Source organism: Drosophila suzukii, chromosome 2L (genome assembly GCF_043229965.1).
Source record: "Drosophila suzukii chromosome 2L, CBGP_Dsuzu_IsoJpt1.0, whole genome shotgun sequence".
In the NCBI taxonomy this organism is placed as follows: Eukaryota; Metazoa; Arthropoda; class Insecta; order Diptera; family Drosophilidae; genus Drosophila; species Drosophila suzukii.
In genome coordinates this window covers 20037201-20046988 of record NC_092080.1, presented here as the reverse complement: position 1 = coordinate 20046988, position 9788 = coordinate 20037201, and positions in this window count along the sequence as shown.

The window sequence follows — 9788 nt, the reverse complement described above, 5'->3', positions numbered from 1 at the left end:
CATAAAACTAAACCCCTCTGTTCCTAATGCCCTACATATACATCCCGCACTAGCACTTGCACACACACTCAATCTCATACGCCATTTGCTGCAACTTCCGCTTCCGTTTGGGTTGGTCGACTTCAATGGCGTGGCATGGTGAGCAAAAGGGGCAAGCTCTTGAAAATTTACGGTGCCTTTGGTCCTCTGTTGCATTCCTCAAATTACCGACACGCATATTTTATATTGGGCCTGCATTAAGGACCAGATCCCATTCCCCGTCCCCCGCTCCCGCCCCATATCTATTTCTCTGCCCCATGCCACGACTATCTGGTGCACTTTGTGGCGCTTTTAATTAACGGGAATTTATGCATAATGCGCTCGGCCAACCCCCGGCTCAGTCCATTCAAGGCTGGAAGTTATGAGCCGTCAGCGAAATGTGAAAATTTGCAAATGAAAGGGAAAAAATGCTGCTGGGAAAGAGTTTAATTTCGATTTTTAAGTTTGCACTGTGGGCTTTCATTAGATTTATTGGATTAATATGCTAATACCAGGCGGGATGAGATAATAAATCTACTGGCTACACACGAAATGAATATAATTTTTACATTTAAAAAAAATACCGGTGTGACATCATTGACAAATTGAAAATTATGTTAGTACAAGCAATTTTCTAATAATTACGCAAGCATAAAACAGGGCCAACTTAAATTTACCCACATCGACCACACGAAAACATTTCTGACTAAATGCTTTTCAATTAACAAACGACAGTTTTTCCTTTTGACTTTTTGACAATTTACACATTTTACGGCGGCACTGCCGACAATTGAACTTTTCCCGACCTCTATTATGCCGCCACAAAGCGAAACAGAAAATCTGTGAAATATTTCCAGCGGCTCGCAATAATAACAGCAGCAGAACAAATAAATTACCCAGCAATAACACAATTTTCTAGTTTCGAATAAGCCGCTTTGAAATGACTAAAAATAAAAGAAACTTTTCTGATTTTGCACTGGGCCATAAAAAAGTTTTCTTTGTAGCCAGCAGATGTAGCAAATGTCTGAATAGCGACAGGCAGACTCCAGCAGGAGTTACCCCAAAGCGGAGCAGCAACAGGTGTTTATGGCCACTCAATGGAAGCCGATGCCGGCGTAAATCTTGCATTAAGCAGTCCTCCTAGGGCAGGCTCACCGAAGGACTTGGCAGCATTTACGAGCTGGGACCGCAGATACAACTTCAATGGCCGGCGACACAGAACAGGTTGGCCATACAACACAGCTCCGGTATTACTGCGCAATCTCTGCAACATTTTAGTAAAGCACTAAATTCATAGGATCTGCTTCTTAGATCTTTTGTAAAAATGTCTTATATGCTAGTATGGAGTGACAACTAGCTCAATCTAAAATATCCTCTCTACACCTAAAACACAAATAAATCTAATACTGTTTCACTAATTTTTTAATAGTAGGCTGATTGACATAAAAGATGACATAGTATAGAGAAAATGTGGTTATTTTTAACTTTTCAGATCATATAAATTTTAATAAGTGCAACAAAGACATTGTTTAACGCTAAGTAACCCTTTCATTAGAGTTTTTTACAAACTTTAGTTTCGTACTGAAAGCAACGATTTTCAGTAAAATATTTTACTCATATTTTGCAGTCCTTAAGAATCAAATTCGGAGTTTCAACTTTTATTCTCAAAGAAATTATAACAATTTTTAATATGATTGTACGTGCTCATAATTATTAAGGGTAAAAAATGAAGGAGAATGGTTAATACGAATATAAACAATCAGTACAATGGTATACCATTATAACATATGCAATATTATAATAGTGTTAGTCTTGTTTTTAGAGAGTTGGTAAGACAAAATCAGTAAGAGAAATAGTTTTTGAATAATTTAAAATTAATAATTAAGTATTTAAAATCCCCTAAAAAAATTAAACACATTAATTATTAATTCATTTTCAATCATATAATATTTGTAATCCCATAGGAAGCCAAAGGAGCGAGGCAGTGGCAGGAATACTGGCAACATTCCTGTGTGTTGCTGGCAACCTGCGATATATGTTGCTGCTGTCGATGCTGCTGCTGTTGCCGCTGTTGCTGCTGCTGCTGCCGCTGGAGGCTCCTCCGAAAACGCTTTTCGGTTCAGTTCGCTTTGTGCGTTCGACGCGTGCGGTTGGCTCTGGCGGATAAATAAAGTAATTGTGCAGCGGATCGGCCAGTGGACATTACTGGATTACTGGAGGTGCCACCGAGTTTTAGGCGCGTGAACTCGTTACGCATAAATTATATTTTCTGGGCGCTGACCGCGTTTCTTAACGGATTGCGGCAAGGAGTCGGTAATAGTCGACAATACCGCTTTCCTCGCTTCACTCGGCCGCCGCTTTATGGCCGCTGTTTTGGTGTGTGTTTTTATTGGCGTTAAAGGTCGTTTACTTTTTGGCGGCATCAACAACTTTTGTTGCTGTTTTGATTTTCATCTCCCCTGCGACTGTGTTGGTGCCTGCATTTGTCACCCCGCGTGTGTGTGAGTGTTTAAAACACACTTTCAATTTTCAATAAAAACACAAAACGACCAAATCCCCACAGAAATAATAATAAAAGTTCGCACACCGATCTATGACGTCGATTCATTTAACGCAGCAGCTCGTGACGCTTTAAACGCCCAGAATATCGTGATCGTGATAGCATATATAGAATTGAGTGCCCATATGACACGCGCTTTGGAGATACGTGAAAACTGTGCCAGCCAAAATTGATAATTATTTCAAAGCTGGCATCGTAAAGTGATATGAAAATGAAATTTACATTTAAATGAATCAAGATAGTGCAGTTTTATTCACATGTTAATTGAGTGTCCAGCATGGAGAACTTATCGGCGAAGTACATAAAATAAAATCACAAATATCACAGAAATGGGCATGCCAATATTTCAATTACCTTTACTTTTTAGATTAAAAGATAAATTTTGTAGGGAGTATGAATAATTCAAAAGTGGGCCATATAAGTACTGTTCCGTTCAAGCTGTTTAAATAAAGTTCTATCTGAGTTTGTTCTAAGAAACGTAGCATAGCAAGTACCCTAACAAAATGAAAGATTTATTAACTCCCCAAGCACAATTTGCGCGCAGTTGAATGTCTTCAAAGTAAATTTCCCAAGGCGAGCATAATGCATGTGAATACTTCTTATTCATTACGACTATCTGTAGTCAGATTTCGTTTACCCATGGCGGGAAAACCCCGAAAAAAGTGTCAATGCACTCGGGGGCAGAACGAGTCCCCGAAAGCCAACAAATATGGTAACATCAACCTAGAGAGCGCGCCCCGAGTGCAATTCTTAATTATGTATGCCAATCTGGTAGCCAGAAATGTTCACAACACTTTAGCGCCGAAGATACGCCAGCAGACAGCCGAAATCTCATGCATTTCATTAAGCAGAAAACAAAGAAAAAATTCAACACAAATATAAGAAAGACCGAAATCATCACCCTACTCAGCACCACCCACTGACCACGGGCCACAAAGTGTTGACGCGTGTTTCGATTTCCATTTAGGCCCTGGACTCAGCGAGCGAAAAACCAAAAAACCGAAAAACCAAACCAATCCGAAACAAAAATTCCCCACGATTCCGATTCCCACTTGGCTCGCATATTTAATCAGAGATGGCCAAGTCTCTTCGACAATGCAGCCCGCATCAGTTTCGACTTAATTTGTAATCCATCAGCAGTCCCGAGGATGAGCGTTTGGAGCGTAACCCTTTTCTTTTTAATTTACGAGCTTAAAGTTTTGGCAACCCCATTACCAAAAACAAAAAGGTTGCTTCGAGGCGTCATCAATTTCGGCAAATGTTCTTTCTCAGGCAGTTGTTGCTGCGATCCGCAAATTGCAGCTAATTGAAAAATGTATACAAAACAAATAACAAAAAGCGAAGCCTAAGTGCATTTCCAAGGCAAGCCGGGGCAAGTTAACGAGCCGATGGCTTTCGGTGGGGAGCGGGGATTCCTATTGATGACGACAGTTTATAAAAATTACGCATGAACAAACTAATTTTCATTATGAAAAATCGCAAAGAAAAAACAAAAGCGTTGCAATGACAGACAGAAGTGTCAGGCCTATAAGCAAAGATGGTCGACTGAGAGATGTTCTTTGTCTCAAGAATCCTGAATATAAATACAAGTTTTAAAAAACATTATACATATATCCGCAAACCTCTACAAGAAGTATTAATATTATGCACAGACATACAAAATAGGACCTTTGTCCTTTTCATAGAACATCGTAGGAACCTTTAAATCCCTTCCTTCAAGATCTAAGAATATTTTTATTAAATTTTATTACCTATTTTAAAATTGAAAAATTAATTTGATTTGATTGGAAAATTTGAAAATTCTTACATCCCTGTTTTCAAAATCAAAGAAAATTTTTAGGGGATACCAATCAATTTTTCCAGCCAACATTCCCGCTTAGAACTAGAGTATTTTGCTAGCAAACAAGTCGGGCGACTGCAATCACAAATTGGTAGCGCAAAAATAAACATTTTCATTTAAAATGTTTTATTTATTGAATGGCGACATCACTTTTGATATGATAACCCAGGCGTGGGCGCTGGCTCTCTGTTTTTGATCTCATTGGCGGAAATTGTGGTACAGTGGGAAAAAGTGCTCAAGCAATTGACACGATTCCCCAAATATGTGTCACAATATATGGAAACTCTTGGCCATAAACTCTATATGTATGGTTTTCATGGTGTTAATCAAAAAAGCAGTGCAAGTTTTTAATGATGTTGCCACAGTGGCGTAATTAGGCAAATGGAACCGGGTGCTGAGGGAGCTGGAACCAGCAGAAGATGCTGACAAAATCGTTCAAGCTGATAGGAAAACTTTTGCCCTAATGCAATTTGCGCATTTGCCACAAATGGAAAATTTTCTACTTGGCTTCGAGCAACTCCATGGCGACCCTTAGCCTTCAAGGTGTGACGATGAAAATTTACCCTTCATTGACTCAAAATGAGATTTCACTTTCTTTATTCCCTTTAAAGGGAGTCCTCGGGCAGGCGTAATTAAGTTGCTTCATCAATTATTTCAAGCACACAGAGCAAAACGGTGGATTAAATAAGAGGAGAAGTAATTAATTAATCTTAATTCATTTTATTAATATTTTTAAAGATTATATTACTAGAAAATAGTTTGGATAGTCAAATTCCATATTAAGATAGTTTTCATTAATATTTTTTTGCAAATATAAGATTTAAAGTCATTTAATATAAAATGTATAAAATGATAATAGTATCATTGTTGCGGTTTTTCTGTGTAGGCCTTTCCCAAGATTAAAATCTTCAAAAGCAAATATTCCCTTTATGTTCCTTGTGTTTAAAGTGTGGGCATCAACAGGCTCAAAGCCTCGCAACGGCTATAAGCCAGCCACAAATGTCAGTCGGCAATTACCCAGATATAGGGGGTTCTGGAAAAGGAGCTCTTCCATCTTCAGGATTCTGCCACTGACATCTTCGCCCACCCATTTTGAATGTAACCAATTTGGGAGCTATAAAAATGTCTGCAGCAAAACAAAACACCGAAAAATGAAGGAGAAAGGAATCTTTGGTATTGTTGTCTAGTGCAGCGGTCAGAGTTAACTGGGTTCAACGGGTCGTATGCGTAATCAATTGTTGCAGCTGTGTCACGTTCTTCTAGAGATAGCCGCAAATAAGTGAGCCCCGAGATCTTTCTGGGCTCCCCCACTGCTGCGATTTACTTAATCGAGTTTTGGACACATTTTCAGGTCAGTTGCCAGTTGGCAGCTGCCTTTGTGCTCGATATTCTATTGATTGCCAGCCAAGAGAACCGAAAAATGATACAAATAACAATAATAAACAAAGTGGCATTTCCATTTGCCAAAATGAATTGCTTGCATGCACGTAATTTTCCGAGAAATGAGAGGGAAACGGGGAAAACGGAGAGAAAAAGAGTTTTAAAACGAATCAAGGGTCAAGATTTCGGGCATTAATTACTTTCGGGGATCTGCAAACAAAGAGTCAGAAAACGATTTCAGACACATTTCGGTCGCCAGACAATTGACCCAAACTGCCAATAAAATTGAGTACTACGAAATGTAAATAAGAAGCCTTCTCTCTTTCTGGCTAATAGCCCGATTATGATGGCGATGACGTTGCCCATTTGCACCGCACAAAGTTGAGGAGAAGGTAATGAGAAAGCCATAAAATAAACAGTTGAATAATCGCCAATAATGAGAGCTGCCAGCGAGTTGTACCCATCACTCCCTGGGGCCATCTTAAAGATACACGAAATCGATTCGACAGCAATCCCCGCCATAATAACATCGCAAAATACATGTGAGCTCTTAACAATGGGCCAAACAGAAGAGCTACGAGATCAAAGCGATCAAAAGTGCCCCGATCAGTGGGATAAAGCCGCAAAATAATCGGGTGGAAGGTGTGAACTTTCGTGTGGCCTCTGCTTTGATTGGGGAAAATCATAGTGATAATTGTCTGGCAGGTCTAAAAAAAGATCCACATATTTGTCAGTTTATGGGATGAAGATGTTTATATATTCGGAATATTTCAATAATTGATTTATATTCAGCCAATTATTTAGAAAAAGTATTTGTTTTTGAAAATTCGGAACATTTAAATAATTGATGTATATTCTGGCAATTATTTAGAAAAAGTATTTGTTTTTTGCTCTGCAAGCATTGCCTTGATATTATTAAACAATTCTGAAAATACCACCCTATTGCTCAACTTAAATAGTTAATAATTTGGCAGGTCTAAAAAAAGATCCACTTCTCTGCATGACTGAAAATATTTAAATTAAATCATTTGAATTTCTAATAAAAATGCGGAATATTTAAAATAATGATTTATATTGAGCACTTTATTTCAAATAAATATTTGCTACCTGCTCTACAAAGCATTGCCTTGGAATTATTGAAATTCTTGAAAATACCTTGCTAATACTATTTAATTAGTTAAATTTCATACTCATCAGCCACGTTTCTCCTTTGGCGATTTAGTAGAAAATTGATTTTCTCCTTAAACAGAAATCACATTTAATTATTTTGCTCTTAAAACAGATTCGAGCGCGCCAAAAAATTAAATAAATTATGCAACAGCTGTCATTAATAAAGTCGAGCGAGAAAAAGCCAAAAGCAACAAAAAATCGAAAATATCCCACAATGAATCAAGGTCAGTGTGAAACAGCATAAATGCAACAGCAACAGTTTCAGCAACAACAGCGGCAAATTGAAGTTGCATTTTGTGTTGAAAATCCAGTTTTGTATTTGGTGAGGTGCACTTGTAAAAAACACACAGCCAGCGATATACGAAAAACGCACTCACATTCGAGTGACTATTGACTTCTTTTACATTTCAAGTGAGCCAAAATTGATTAAATCGAGCCCCGCAAGTTTGCATCTCAGGTTGAGCGTTTGCCGGCGCTCTGTTTTTGGGGAAATATAAATTCACTCCATGTCAAAATCAATTTTCAACCCATATCGGGTTTCATATTTTTCATATTTCCCACCGACGTGCTCACACTCACATCCACAGATCGGTTTTTCTTTTTTGGGGCGTGTCAGTGTGTCTGGGTTCTTGTAATTAATCGCTGCGAATGCAAAAATTTATGAGATTTTCATGCATTTTTGAAGCCTTCTGCAGAGTTATGTGGGCTGACCGCGGATTGGCATTGAAGTGCGTGGAAAATCGAAAAACACTCACGGTGACTATGTGCCAACTGACCATATATCAATTAAAGTCTCAGTCACAACAAGAATCGTGTGACAATTAAATCCGCAAAATACCGAAACGATTGACTTGGCAATCGTTCAACTGTGAAAATTTGCATGGCTCAGCGAAAATTGCGATAAACCGCTTTAACGATTATGTGATAAACACCGAGATTGATCTTTCACAATACCCAGTCAATGTCAACTAATCAGCCGGCCGACTAATAGCGATATAATTAGTTAATTAAGACCTGTCCGAACAGCGTAGAAATTGGGGATTGAAGTGGACGCGATTGGAAATTCCAAACCCAAAAGCAATTAGCAGGCATAAATGGGTTGTTTATTCAGAACAAAACGTTAAGCCCTTATAATTAAACGTATATATAAATATTATTTTCTTGAAAAAAGGATGCATTTCAAAGAAAAAGAAGAAAAGAAAATCTGCCGAAATTCTGAAATCATGGCTTGGGTTAAAATTATGTACATTAAGTCATAAGCAAAGGTTGTTGATAAGCAAACAACTTCCAGAAACACTTATAGTATCAAAGATTTTTGTCTACCCCCTCAAGATCTATAAAAAACAATTTAAGCAGCCTGCCAATTTTCGGGCAAACAATCTCAATCTGGAAAACGTGTGTTTGCATTTGTCTGCCTTTTGTTTTTGATTTTCTTTCCAGCTATTTTCTTTCCTGTTTTGTTGTGCCTTACCTTTTTCTTCACACCCAACTCTGCGGGTAAATATTTGAATTTTCCCATTCGTTTACAGATGGTTTAAAGTTTTCGGTTGGCAAGGGTAGAAAGTTTACGTCGAGGATTTGTTGCTAGGGGAGAATAAAAGCTGGGAAAGCTAAGAAAAACAAAACAATTTTTATGTTCTATAGACTGCCATTAATGCATAACAGATTCCTTTTTTTTAATAATTTTATTAACCTTTTCAATGTTTACATAGTCATTTTCATCACCTTGTCGCCGAGCTGCACAAACTCTTTCAAATTCGCATAAAAGATACTAAATATCCGATCGTTTATAATCGACATTCATAGTAAATAAATAACCATCGATGTTTGTTTACAATTAGAAAAGGCGAGAGGAGCGAACAGATTATTATTCATGAATGGAAATGGGCAGGGCCATAAAATACTCCCCAGATTCGATTAGAGGCAATTGAAATCATCGCCGTCATCGTTTGCGGTATTTTTCGTGCTATTTTCATACCTTAACTTATGGATTAAAGGGGGTCTACTGATTTTTGGTTACATTTGTAACATTTGTTGCACTTTTAAATATTAATTAGACCCAAACAATTTTTGATATTAAATTTTGTGACGAGAGGTAATTGAGCATTCGAGCTAATATTCATTTGGAAAAATTAAACTTCTTCTAAGAACTTCATTCTCTGTCAAGTTTTAAAGTTAATACATGTACAAGTAAAATGTTTTAGCTTAATTATTTATCGTCAGATCTTATAATATTATAAATAAATTATGTGGAAGGTGCGATCGTCACCAATTTTCTACCTCTTTATAAAGCGATTTTGTTGTTTTGAATTTTAGTTGTATAGTAAAACTTGTATGTGCTCTTTTACTCGCTGACTTAAACAGTAGTTTAAAGTAGTTTTAAAATTTCATAGAAACCAAAATCATGTAGCAACAAAACAGAACGGAAAGATAAATAGAAGATATAATTTTGTTTAAAATTACAAAAACCTAGGGAAATAGTTCTGTATTAGCAGGTATCTTAAAGTCTATATTGGCAGTACTTTCCGCGTCTTTTCAAATACTTTTGCCTTATCCACGGGCTACGTTTCCGAGGTGCCCAACTATCCGCTCAGTTGTTGCTGTTTTTCGGTTGCTAGTTGCGAGGTCAGTGGAACATAAACATGCCATAAATCATCCGGCAAAAGTGTGAGCGATTCTGGGCGGAGGTGGACCTAGTGGGGGTTTTTCTGCCAGTGGCTCGTGCTGGGAAATCTCTTTTATTTTCGGACATATTTTTGTCCTTCCTCATCCTGCCCTGAGCACATCATCGTGACATTTCGGGCGCGCTGAATGTGAAGT